A 15156-nucleotide genomic window follows, 5' to 3' on the forward strand; every position below is an offset into this window, starting at 1 on the left:
TGTATCCAGCTGTCAGTCTCCAGGCCCCTCAGGCCCCGCCCCCTGTGTGACAGGAGCAGAGACGTGAGATGAATCGGAGGGAAACATCCGGTCAGCCGGCCCTGTTCACGCCAACACCTGGGGGCTTCCTGCGGGGGGGGGTGACTAAGGACCCTATAGCTGGCCATGTAACTGCCGTTTCAAAATCAGATTTTCCATGTCGCGCCACAGGACAACATTTGCGTTACGAAAGTTGTTTTGCTGTAAATACTAATTTACTAGTTTTGCGGATATTAAAACCTAATATCAATAATGTAAATATATACAATATAATGCCACGGCAGTTATTAGCTGCTCCAGATATTTCTGGTTCATTTTGTTCATGTGTAAGTCTCATGTTTCACCTTTGTGACGGTCACACCGCAGGACATTTAGCGTATTCACCTTAAAATATAACCAAAACATACAAAATCATTAGTTTAAAACAAAATACCATCATATGCTTCACTGCCACGTGTTGTTTAAGTGGTAAAATGCATCTAAATTAACATTCACACTTAATTACAGAAATATGTCATCCACCCATATATATATATATACACATATATATATTAGTGCTGTGAAAAATAACGCGTTAACTCAGTTAATCCAATTACAGGTTTAACTAGTTATTTTTTTTAACGCATTTAACGCATGCGCAGAATGAGCTTCCAATCCGTCTGTTGTTGGTCGTCGGGACGAAACAAAAGTCACTTGCAAAATGAGCTTCAAATCCACCACTTCAATCTGAACTCTGTCCGCTCTCATGCAGACGGTCTGTTCATCGGTAATGATCCTTCCGCAGGTTCACCTCCGGAAACCTTGTTACGACTTCTACTTCCTGTAGATCAGGGTCTCAACACGTCGATCGCGACCTGCCAGTCGATCGCGGCGTAGTGTCGGTAGATCGCATGACATTAAAGAGATTGGCCCGCCCTGACATGTTCTCTGAGCACGTCTTTGTTCTTTATTAAACTAAACGTCTGTTGTTGATCGTATCTCCACAGCAGCATGTCATTTCTGTCTCTTCGCGTTGCGTTAACACTTATCGATCTCCGTCTCGCGCCACAGAGCTCCGTGCGCGCGCATCGGGACCGAGCAAAAAAAAAGCCACTTGTCAATCTGCCCACCTGTCCGGGGCGGTGAGGTTTCAGCTTGCAGCGGTGTCCCGCCGTCCCTTTCATCACGGCCCAGTTCATGAAGAAACCCACACAGTCAGTTTGCCTCAGCAGTGCTAGAGGAAGACTAGAGGCCTTTAGATTGTGTCATGGTGGAGTTAATGGTTGACAAACAAGAGAAACATGTTCTGTTTAACCTCCTGTTACCTTTACATTTACGAACATATTTTACCCTCGGGTCAATTTGACTCAGCAATTAAAACCTCCAGAAAATTATTAGAATTAATATTGCTTCCCAAGTTTAAGTGTGAGGTACTTTATGTTTGTTTGTTGACTACCTAAATAGCCTTTAAATAAATAAAAAGTTGATATTTCTGATATGTTTGACACAGTGAAAGCAGCCTGGGGTCAAATTGACCCCAAAGAACACCGACATTAAACATTGAATGGGGTCAAATTGACCCGAAAGGTAACAGGAGGGTGAAACATTCTGTTTAGGATGAAGATGTATTAATGTTCCATATGGAAGAAAACTGCTAAATAACTGCTGAGTTGCAGCACCATTGTATAGAAGAATGTATAAACGTATATATCCGTCTTTTGTCATAAATCTCTATGTTCTCACAAAATATACCGAGAATATCGGTAATATGTGATTAATCATGATTAAGCCACAGAAACCTGTGATTAACCCGATTAAAATTTTTAATCGTTTCACAGCCCTAATATATATATACACATATATATACAGTATATATGATATGATATGATATGATATGATATGGGTTTTATTGTCATTGCATAGAGTACAGGTACAGAAGCAACGAAATTGAAAAGAAAGGGGATGGAAGATTACAGCATAACATGAGGGAAGAGAGGCGAGAAAACAACCCCGACTATGCCCCTAGGGGTACAGTGTGGGAGCAGGAAAAAAACACCTTAGCACATAAGCACATACATCTTAAACATAAATTGCAACGAGTAGGAAGGGGGGAGGGGAGGTAAGCCAAAGACTGGGTGATCTAAGCCCAGCCATTGGGGGCAGGAGGTGACCAGCACCGACAAGCAGCCAGCCCGGTCCTTCAGCCATTACAGCGCCGATCACAGGCCCCGTCCTGTCACACTGGGGGGACGAAGCAGTATATATGTGTATATATACAGTATATATATATACACATATATATATATACACACATATATATACAGTATATATACTGTATATATATATACAGTATATATATACACATATATATACACATATATATATACACATATATATACAGTATATATACTGTATATATATGTGTATATATATACAGTATATATATACACAGTATATATACTATATATATATGTATGTATATATATGCATATATATATACATATATATCTATATATAGATGTATGTATATATATATACATATATATATATATGTATATATATTATATATAGATATACATATATATATATGTATGTATATATACATATGTATATATATATACATATATATGTATATATAGATGTATACATATATGTATGTATATATATTATAAATATATAGATATAGATATACATATATATATATATGTATGTATATATATACATATGTATATATATTCATATATGTATATATAGATATATACATACATATATATATATATGTATGTATATATATTATATATATATACATACATATATATATACATATATATATATGTATGTATATATATATTATATATAGAGATATATACATACATATATATATGTATGTATATATATATACATATATATGTATATATATACATATGTATATATATACATACATATATATACATATATATACACATATATATATATATACACATATGAAAGGTCAAAGGTCAGGAACACAGCTCTGTGAGAGGAAATGAAGGCTCAGGGCGTGAGGACGCTTCATGTGCCGCTGCTTCCTTCTTCTGTGGTGCCTGAACTCTGCAGCTGTGCTCCGGATCCTCTCTGTATTGTCTCAGCCACTTCCTGTTTCCTGTCTGCAGCGCTGTGATTGTTGTTGGGCTCAGAGGAGGAAACGCTCCAGCTTCTTATGCTCAGAGGACAGGACGCCACGTCCACTTCCTCCCGCTGCCCTGAAGGACGCACGGCCTCCAGTACCAGAGCCCCAGAGCGGCGTGTCTCTGTCCTGCTGAGTGAGGACAGCCCATAATACTCTCCACAGCTTCAGAGCTGCTGGGGAACCGTCTGGGGGCGGCCATGCTGTTAGGCCTGTTGAGGGGAGAGAAGAAGAAAGGAGGGATGAAGACGAGATGACATCTATTGTTCACCTGGTCACATGACATCTATTGTTCATCTGGTCACATGACATCTATTGTTCACCTGGTCACATGACATCTATTGTTCATCTGGTCACATGACATCTATTGTTCATCTGGTCACATGACATCTATTGTTCATCTGGTCACATGACATCTATTGTTCATCTGGTCACATGACATCTATTGTTCATCTAGTCACATGACATCTATTGTTCATCTAGTCACATGACATCTATTGTTCATCTGGTCACATGACATCTATTGTTCATCTGGTCACATGACATCTATTGTTCATCTGGTCACATGACATCTATTGTTCATCTGGTCACATGACATCTATTGTTCATCTGGTCACATGACATCTATTGTTCATCTGGTCACATGACATCTATTGTTCATCTGGTCACATGACATCTATTGTTCATCTAGTCACATGACATCTATTGTTCATCTGGTCACATGACATCTATTGTTCACCTGGTCACATGACATCTATTGTTCATCTGGTCACATGACATCTATTGTTCACCTGGTCACATGACATCTATTGTTCATCTGGTCACATGACATCTATTGTTCATCTGGTCACATGACATCTATTGTTCATCTGGTCACATGACATCTATTGTTCACCTGGTCACATGACATCTATTGTTCATCTAGTCACATGACATCTATTGTTCATCTAGTCACATGACATCTATTGTTCATCTGGTCACATGACATCTATTGTTCATCTGGTCACATGACATCTATTGTTCATCATCTGGTCACATGACATCTATTGTTCATCTGGTCACATGACATCTATTGTTCATCTGGTCACATGACATCTATTGTTCATCTGGTCACATGACATCTATTGTTCATCTGGTCACATGACATCTATTGTTCATCTGGTCACATGACATCTATTGTTCATCTGGTCACATGACATCTATTGTTCATCTGGTCACATGACATCTATTGTTCATCTGGTCACATGACATCTATTGTTCATCTGGTCACATGACATCTATTGTTCATCTGGTCACATGACATCTATTGTTCATCTGGTCACATGACATCTATTGTTCATCTGGTCACATGACATCTATTGTTCATCTAGTCACATGACATCTATTGTTCATCTGGTCACATGACATCTATTGTTCATCTGGTCACATGACATCTATTGTTCATCTGGTCACATGACATCTATTGTTCATCTGGTCACATGACATCTATTGTTCATCTGGTCACATGACATCTATTGTTCATCTGGTCACATGACATCTATTGTTCATCTGGTCACATGACATCTATTGTTCATCTGGTCACATGACATCTATTGTTCATCTGGTCACATGACATCTATTGTTCATCTGGTCACATGACATCTATTGTTCATCTGGTCACATGACATCTATTGTTCATCTGGTCACATGACATCTATTGTTCATCTGGTCACATGACATATATTGTTCATCTGGTCACATGACATATATTGTTCATCTGGTCACATGACATCTGTTGTCTATCTGGTCACATGACATCTATTGTTCATCTGGTCACATGACATCTATTGTTCATCTGGTCACATGACATCTATTGTTCATCTGGTCACATGACATCTATTGTTCATCTGGTCACATGACATCTATTGTTCATCTGGTCACATGACATCTATTGTTCATCTGGTCACATGACATCTATTGTTCATCTGGTCACATGACATCTATTGTTCATCTGGTCACATGACATCTATTGTTCATCTGGTCACATGACATCTATTGTTCATCTGGTCACATTACATCTATTGTTCATCTGGTCTCATGACATCTATTGTTCACCTGGTCACATGACATCTATTGTTCATCTGGTCACATGACATCTATTGTTCATCTGGTCACATGACATCTATTGTTCATCTGGTCACATGACATCTATTGTTCATCTGGTCACATGACATCTATTGTTCATCTGGTCACATGACATCTATTGTTCATCTGGTCACATGACATCTATTGTTCATCTGGTCACATGACATCTATTGTTCATCTGGTCACATGACATCTATTGTTCATCTGGTCACATGACATCTATTGTTCATCTGGTCACATGACATCTATTGTTCATCTGGTCACATGACATCTATTGTTCATCTGGTCACATGACATCTATTGTTCATCTGGTCACATGACATCTATTGTTCATCTGGTCACATGACATCTATTGTTCATCTGGTCACATGACATCTATTGTTCATCTGGTCACATGACATCTATTGTTCATCTGGTCACATGACATCTATTGTTCATCTGGTCACATGACATCTATTGTTCATCTGGTCACATGACATCTATTGTTCATCTGGTCACATGACATCTATTGTTCATCTGGTCACATGACATCTATTGTTCATCTGGTCACATGACATCTATTGTTCATCTGGTCACATGACATCTATTGTTCATCTGGTCACATGACATCTATTGTTCATCTGGTCACATGACATCTATTGTTCATCTGGTCACATGACATCTATTGTTCATCTGGTCACATGACATCTATTGTTCATCTGGTCACATGACATCTATTGTTCATCTGGTCACATGACATCTATTGTTCATCTGGTCACATGACATCTATTGTTCATCTGGTCACATGACATCTATTGTTCATCTGGTCACATGACATCTATTGTTCATCTGGTCACATGACATCTATTGTTCATCTGGTCACATGACATCTATTGTTCATCTGGTCACATGACATCTATTGTTCATCTGGTCACATGACATCTATTGTTCATCTGGTCACATGACATCTATTGTTCATCTGGTCACATGACATCTATTGTTCATCTGGTCACATGACATCTATTGTTCATCTGGTCACATGACATCTATTGTTCATCTGGTCACATGACATCTATTGTTCATCTGGTCACATGACATCTATTGTTCATCTGGTCACATGACATCTATTGTTCATCTGGTCACATGACATCTATTGTTCATCTGGTCACATGACATCTATTGTTCATCTGGTCACATGACATCTATTGTTCATCTGGTCACATGACATCTATTGTTCATCTGGTCACATGACATCTATTGTTCATCTGGTCACATGACATCTATTGTTCATCTGGTCACATGACATCTATTGTTCATCTGGTCACATGACATCTATTGTTCATCTGGTCACATGACATCTATTGTTCATCTGGTCACATGACATCTATTGTTCATCTGGTCACATGACATCTATTGTTCATCTGGTCACATGACATCTATTGTTCATCTGGTCACATGACATCTATTGTTCATCTGGTCACATGACATCTATTGTTCATCTAGTCACATGACATCTATTGTTCATCTGGTCACATGACATCTATTGTTCATCTGGTCACATGACATCTATTGTTCATCTGGTCACATGACATCTATTGTTCATCTGGTCACATGACATCTATTGTTCATCTGGTCACATGACATCTATTGTTCATCTGGTCACATGACATCTATTGTTCATCTGGTCACATGACATCTATTGTTCATCTGGTCACATGACATCTATTGTTCATCTGGTCACATGACATCTATTGTTCATCTAGTCACATGACATCTATTGTTCATCTGGTCACATGACATCTATTGTTCATCTGGTCACATGACATCTATTGTTCATCTGGTCACATGACATCTATTGTTCATCTAGTCACATGACATCTATTGTTCATCTGGTCACATGACATCTATTGTTCATCTGGTCACATGACATCTATTGTTCATCTGGTCACATGACATCTATTGTTCATCTAGTCACATGACATCTATTGTTCATCTGGTCACATGACATCTATTGTTCATCTGGTCACATGACATCTATTGTTCATCTGGTCACATGACATCTATTGTTCATCTGGTCACATGACATCTATTGTTCATCTAGTCACATGACATCTATTGTTCATCTGGTCACATGACATCTATTGTTCATCTGGTCACATGACATCTATTGTTCATCTGGTCACATGACATCTATTGTTCATCTGGTCACATGACATCTATTGTTCATCTGGTCACATGACATCTATTGTTCATCTGGTCACATGACATCTATTGTTCATCTGGTCACATGACATCTATTGTTCATCTGGTCACATGACATCTATTGTTCATCTGGTCACATGACATCTATTGTTCATCTGGTCACATGACATCTATTGTTCATCTGGTCACATGACATCTATTGTTCATCTGGTCACATGACATCTATTGTTCATCTGGTCACATGACATCTATTGTTCATCTGGTCACATGACATCTATTGTTCATCTGGTCACATGACATCTATTGTTCATCTGGTCACATGACATCTATTGTTCATCTGGTCACATGACATCTATTGTTCATCTGGTCACATGACATCTATTGTTCATCTAGTCACATGACATCTATTGTTCATCTGGTCACATGACATCTATTGTTCATCTAGTCACATGACATCTATTGTTCATCTGGTCACATGACATCTATTGTTCATCTGGTCACATGACATCTATTGTTCATCTGGTCACATGACATCTATTGTTCATCTGGTCACATGACATCTATTGTTCATCTGGTCACATGACATCTATTGTTCATCTGGTCACATGACATCTATTGTTCATCTGGTCACATGACATCTATTGTTCATCTAGTCACATGACATCTATTGTTCATCTGGTCACATGACATCTATTGTTCATCTGGTCACATGACATCTATTGTTCATCTGGTCACATGACATCTATTGTTCATCTAGTCACATGACATCTATTGTTCATCTGGTCACATGACATCTATTGTTCATCTGGTCACATGACATCTATTGTTCATCTGGTCACATGACATCTATTGTTCATCTGGTCACATGACATCTATTGTTCATCTAGTCACATGACATCTATTGTTCACATCTATTGTTCATCTGGTCATGACATCTATTGATCTATTGTTCATCTAGTCACATGACATCTATTGTTCATCTGGTCACATGACATCTATTGTTCATCTGGTCACATGACATCTATTGTTCATCTGGTCTCATGACATCTATTGTTCATCTAGTCACATGACATCTATTGTTCATCTGGTCACATGACATCTATTGTTCATCTGGTCACATGACATCTATTGTTCATCTGGTCACATGACATCTATTGTTCATCTGGTCACATGACATCTATTGTTCATCTGGTCACATGACATCTATTGTTCATCTGGTCACATGACATCTATTGTTCATCTGGTCACATGACATCTATTGTTCATCTGGTCACATGACATCTATTGTTCATCTGGTCACATGACATCTATTGTTCATCTGGTCACATGACATCTATTGTTCATCTGGTCACATGACATCTATTGTTCATCTGGTCACATGACATCTATTGTTCACCTGGTCACATGACATCTATTGTTCATCTTTCTCACATGACATCTATTGTTCATCTGGTCACATGACATCTATTGTTCATCTAGTCACATGACATCTATTGTTCATCTGGTCACATGACATCTATTGTTCATCTGGTCACATGACATCTATTGTTCATCTGGTCACATGACATCTATTGTTCATCTGGTCACATGACATCTATTGTTCATCTGGTCACATGACATCTATTGTTCATCTGGTCACATGACATCTATTGTTCATCTGGTCACATGACATCTATTGTTCATCTGGTCACATGACATCTATTGTTCACCTGGTCACATGACATCTATTGTTCATCTGGTCACATGACATCTATTGTTCATCTAGTCACATGACATCTATTGTTCATCTGGTCACATGACATCTATTGTTCATCTGGTCACATGACATCTATTGTTCATCTGGTCACATGACATCTATTGTTCATCTGGTCACATGACATCTATTGTTCATCTGTTCACATGACATCTATTGTTCATTCACTAAGCTGACATCTATTGTTCATCTGGTCACATGACATCTATTGTTCATCTGGTCACATGACATCTATTGTTCATCTGGTCACATGACATCTATTGTTCATCTGGTCACATGACATCTATTGTTCATCTGGTCACATGACATCTATTGTTCATCTGGTCACATGACATCTATTGTTCATCTGGTCACATGACATCTATTGTTCATCTAGTCACATGACATCTATTGTTCATCTAGTCACATGACATCTATTGTTCATCTGGTCACATGACATCTATTGTTCATCTGGTCACATGACATCTATTGTTCATCTAGTCACATGACATCTATTGTTCATCTGGTCACATGACATCTATTGTTCATCTGGTCACATGACATCTATTGTTCATCTGGTCACATGACATCTATTGTTCATCTGGTCACATGACATCTATTGTTCATCTGGTCACATGACATCTATTGTTCATCTGGTCACATGACATCTATTGTTCATCTGGTCACATGACATCTATTGTTCATCTGGTCACATGACATCTATTGTTCATCTGGTCACATGACATCTATTGTTCATCTGGTCACATGACATCTATTGTTCATCTAGTCACATGACATCTATTGTTCATCTGGTCACATGACATCTATTGTTCATCTGGTCACATGACATCTATTGTTCATCTAGTCACATGACATCTATTGTTCATCTGGTCACATGACATCTATTGTTCATCTGGTCACATGACATCTATTGTTCATCTAGTCACATGACATCTATTGTTCATCTGGTCACATGACATCTATTGTTCATCTAGTCACATGACATCTATTGTTCATCTGGTCACATGACATCTATTGTTCATCTGGTCACATGACATCTATTGTTCATCTGGTCACATGACATCTATTGTTCATCTGGTCACATGACATCTATTGTTCATCTGGTCACATGACATCTATTGTTCATCTGGTCACATGACATCTATTGTTCATCTGGTCACATGACATCTATTGTTCATCTGGTCACATGACATCTATTGTTCATCTGGTCACATGACATCTATTGTTCATCTGGTCACATGACATCTATTGTTCATCTGGTCACATGACATCTATTGTTCATCTAGTCACATGACATCTATTGTTCATCTGGTCACATGACATCTATTGTTCATCTGGTCACATGACATCTATTGTTCATCTGGTCACATGATATCTAGTCACATGACATCTATTGTTCATCTGGTCACATGACATCTATTGTTCATCTAGTCACATGACATCTATTGTTCATCTGGTCACATGACATCTATTGTTCATCTAGTCACATGACATCTATTGTTCATCTGGTCACATGACATCTAATGACATCTATTGTTCATCTGGTCACATGACATCTATTGTTCATCTGGTCACATGACATCTATTGTTCATCTGGTCACATGACATCTATTGTTCATCTATTGTTCATATTGTTCATCTGGTCACATCTATTGACATCTATTGTTCATCTAGTCACATGACATCTATTGTTCATCTGGTCAGACATCTATTGACATGACATCTATTGTTCATCTGGTCACATGACATCTATTGTTCATCTGGTCACATGACATCTATTGTTCATCTGGTCACATGACATCTATTGTTCATCTGGTCACATGACATCTATTGTTCATCTGGTCACATGACATCTTTTGTTCATCTAGTCACATGACATCTATTGTTCATCTGGTCACATGACATCTATTGTTCATCTGGTCACATGACATCTATTGTTCATCTGGTCACATGACATCTATTGTTCATCTGGTCACATGACATCTATTGTTCATCTGGTCACATGACATCTATTGTTCATCTGGTCACATGACATCTATTGTTCATCTGGTCACATGACATCTATTGTTCATCTGGTCACATGACATCTATTGTTCATCTGGTCACATGACATCTATTGTTCATCTGGTCACATGACATCTATTGTTCATCTAGTCACATGACATCTATTGTTCATCTGGTCACATGACATCTATTGTTCATCTGGTCACATGACATCTATTGTTCATCTGGTCACATGACATCTATTGTTCATCTGGTCACATGACATCTATTGTTCATCTGGTCACATGACATCTATTGTTCATCTGGTCACATGACATCTATTGTTCATCTGGTCACATGACATCTATTGTTCATCTGGTCACATGACATCTATTGTTCATCTGGTCACATGACATCTATTGTTCATCTGGTCACATGACATCTATTGTTCATCTGGTCACATGACATCTATTGTTCATCTGGTCACATGACATCTATTGTTCATCTGGTCACATGACATCTATTGTTCACCTGGTCACATGACATCTATTGTTCATCTGGTTCCATGACATCTATTGTTCATCTGGTTCCATGACATCTATTGTTCATCTGGTCACATGACATCTATTGTTCATCTGGTCACATGACATCTATTGTTCACCTGGTCACATGACATCTATTGTTCATCTGGTCACATGACATCTATTGTTCATCTGGTCACATGACATCTATTGTTCATCTGGTCACATGACATCTATTGTTCATCTGGTCACATGACATCTATTGTTCATCTGGTCACATGACATCTATTGTTCATCTGGTCACATGACATCTATTGTTCATCTGGTCACATGACATCTATTGTTCATCTGGTCACATGACATCTATTGTTCATCTAGTCACATGACATCTATTGTTCATCTAGTCACATGACATCTATTGTTCATCTGGTCACATGACATCTATTGTTCATCTGGTCACATGACATCTATTGTTCATCTGGTCACATGACATCTATTGTTCATCTGGTCACATGACATCTATTGTTCATCTGGTCACATGACATCTATTGTTCATCTGGTCACATGACATCTATTGTTCATCTGGTCACATGACATCTATTGTTCATCTGGTCACATGACATCTATTGTTCATCTGGTCACATGACATCTATTGTTCATCTGGTCACATGACATCTATTGTTCATCTGGTCACATGACATCTATTGTTCATCTGGTCACATGACATCTATTGTTCATCTGGTCACATGACATCTATTGTTCATCTGGTCACATGACATCTATTGTTCATCTGGTCACATGACATCTATTGTTCATCTGGTCACATGACATCTATTGTTCATCTGGTCACATGACATCTATTGTTCATCTGGTCACATGACATCTATTGTTCATCTGGTCACATGACATCTATTGTTCATCTAGTCACATGACATCTATTGTTCATCTGGTCACATGACATCTATTGTTCATCTAGTCACATGACATCTATTGTTCATCTAGTCACATGACATCTATTGTTCATCTGGTCACATGACATCTATTGTTCATCTGGTCACATGACATCTATTGTTCATCTGGTCACATGACATCTATTGTTCATCTGGTCACATGACATCTATTGTTCATCTGGTCACATGACATCTATTGTTCATCTGGTCACATGACATCTATTGTTCATCTGGTCACATGACATCTATTGTTCATCTGGTCACATGACATCTATTGTTCATCTGGTCACATGACATCTATTGTTCATCTGGTCACATGACATCTATTGTTCATCTGGTCACATGACATCTATTGTTCATCTGGTCACATGACATCTATTGTTCATCTGGTCACATGACATCTATTGTTCATCTGGTCACATGACATCTATTGTTCATCTGGTCACATGACATCTATTGTTCATCTGGTCACATGACATCTATTGTTCATCTAGTCACATGACATCTATTGTTCATCTGGTCACATGACATCTATTGTTCATCTGGTCACATGACATCTATTGTTCATCTGGTCACATGACATCTATTGTTCATCTGGTCACATGACATCTATTGTTCATCTGGTCACATGACATCTATTGTTCATCTGGTCACATGACATCTATTGTTCATCTGGTCACATGACATCTATTGTTCATCTGGTCACATGACATCTATTGTTCATCTGGTCACATGACATCTATTGTTCATCTAGTCACATGACATCTATTGTTCATCTAGTCACATGACATCTATTGTTCATCTGGTCACATGACATCTATTGTTCATCTAGTCACATGACATCTATTGTTCATCTGGTCACATGACATCTATTGTTCATCTGGTCACATGACATCTATTGTTCATCTGGTCACATGACATCTATTGTTCATCTGGTCACATGACATCTATTGTTCATCTGGTCACATGACATCTATTGTTCATCTGGTCACATGACATCTATTGTTCATCTAGTCACATGACATCTATTGTTCATCTGGTCACATGACATCTATTGTTCATCTGGTCACATGACATCTATTGTTCACCTGGTCACATGACATCTATTGTTCATCTAGTCACATGACATCTATTGTTCACCTGGTCACATGACATCTATTGTTCATCTGGTCACATGACATCTATTGTTCATCTGGTCACATGACATCTATTGTTCATCTAGTCACATGACATCTATTGTTCATCTGGTCACATGACATCTATTGTTCATCTGGTCACATGACATCTATTGTTCATCTGGTCACATGACATCTATTGTTCATCTGGTCACATGACATCTATTGTTCACCTGGTCACATGACATCTATTGTTCATCTGGTCACATGACATCTATTGTTCACCTGGTCACATGACATCTATTGTTCATCTGGTCACATGACATCTATTGTTCACCTGGTCACATGACATCTATTGTTCACCTGGTCACATGACATCTATTGTTCATCTGGTCACATGACATCTATTGTTCACCTGGTCACATGACATCTATTGTTCATCTAATCACATGACATCTATTGTTCATCTGGTCACATGACATCTATTGTTCATCTGGTCACATGACATCTATTGTTCACCTGGTCACATGACATCTATTGTTCATCTAGTCACATGACATCTATTGTTCATCTGGTCACATGACATCTATTGTTCATCTGGTCACATGACATCTATTGTTCATCTAGTCACATGACATCTATTGTTCACCTGGTCACATGACATCTATTGTTCATCTAGTCACATGACATCTATTGTTCACCTGGTCACATGACATCTATTGTTCATCTAGTCACATGACATCTATTGTTCATCTGGTCACATGACATCTATTGTTCATCTAGTCACATGGCATCTATTGTTCATCTGGTCACATGACATCTATTGTTCATCTGGTCACATGACATCTATTGTTCATCTGGTCTCATGACATCTATTGTTCATCTAGTCACATGACATCTATTGTTCATCTGGTCACATGACATCTATTGTTCATCTGGTCACATGACATCTATTGTTCACCTGGTCACATGACATCTATTGTTCATCTGGTCACATGACATCTATTGTTCACCTGGTCACATGACATCTATTGTTCACCTGGTCACATGACATCTATTGATCATCTGGTCACATGACATGTATTGTTCCTCCTCTGTTGCTCTCCTGAAGGTTTTCTACCTTTGTTACCGTGAACGTTTTTGTCTATTTCTTGGAAGTTGTTCCTGATCCAATGTGAGGTCAAAGGTCAAAGGTCGGGGATGTCTATGTGTACATAATTCTGTGGTATACAAAATAAACACATACATAGACAGTAATCTCATTGATTATGTTTGTATTATTATATTTAATTGAATGATTATTATTTTACATCAATAAATACAAATTGAAGTTAAACATCTATTT

Source organism: Pseudoliparis swirei, chromosome 16, assembly GCF_029220125.1.
Source record: "Pseudoliparis swirei isolate HS2019 ecotype Mariana Trench chromosome 16, NWPU_hadal_v1, whole genome shotgun sequence".
Taxonomy (NCBI): domain Eukaryota; kingdom Metazoa; phylum Chordata; class Actinopteri; order Perciformes; family Liparidae; genus Pseudoliparis; species Pseudoliparis swirei.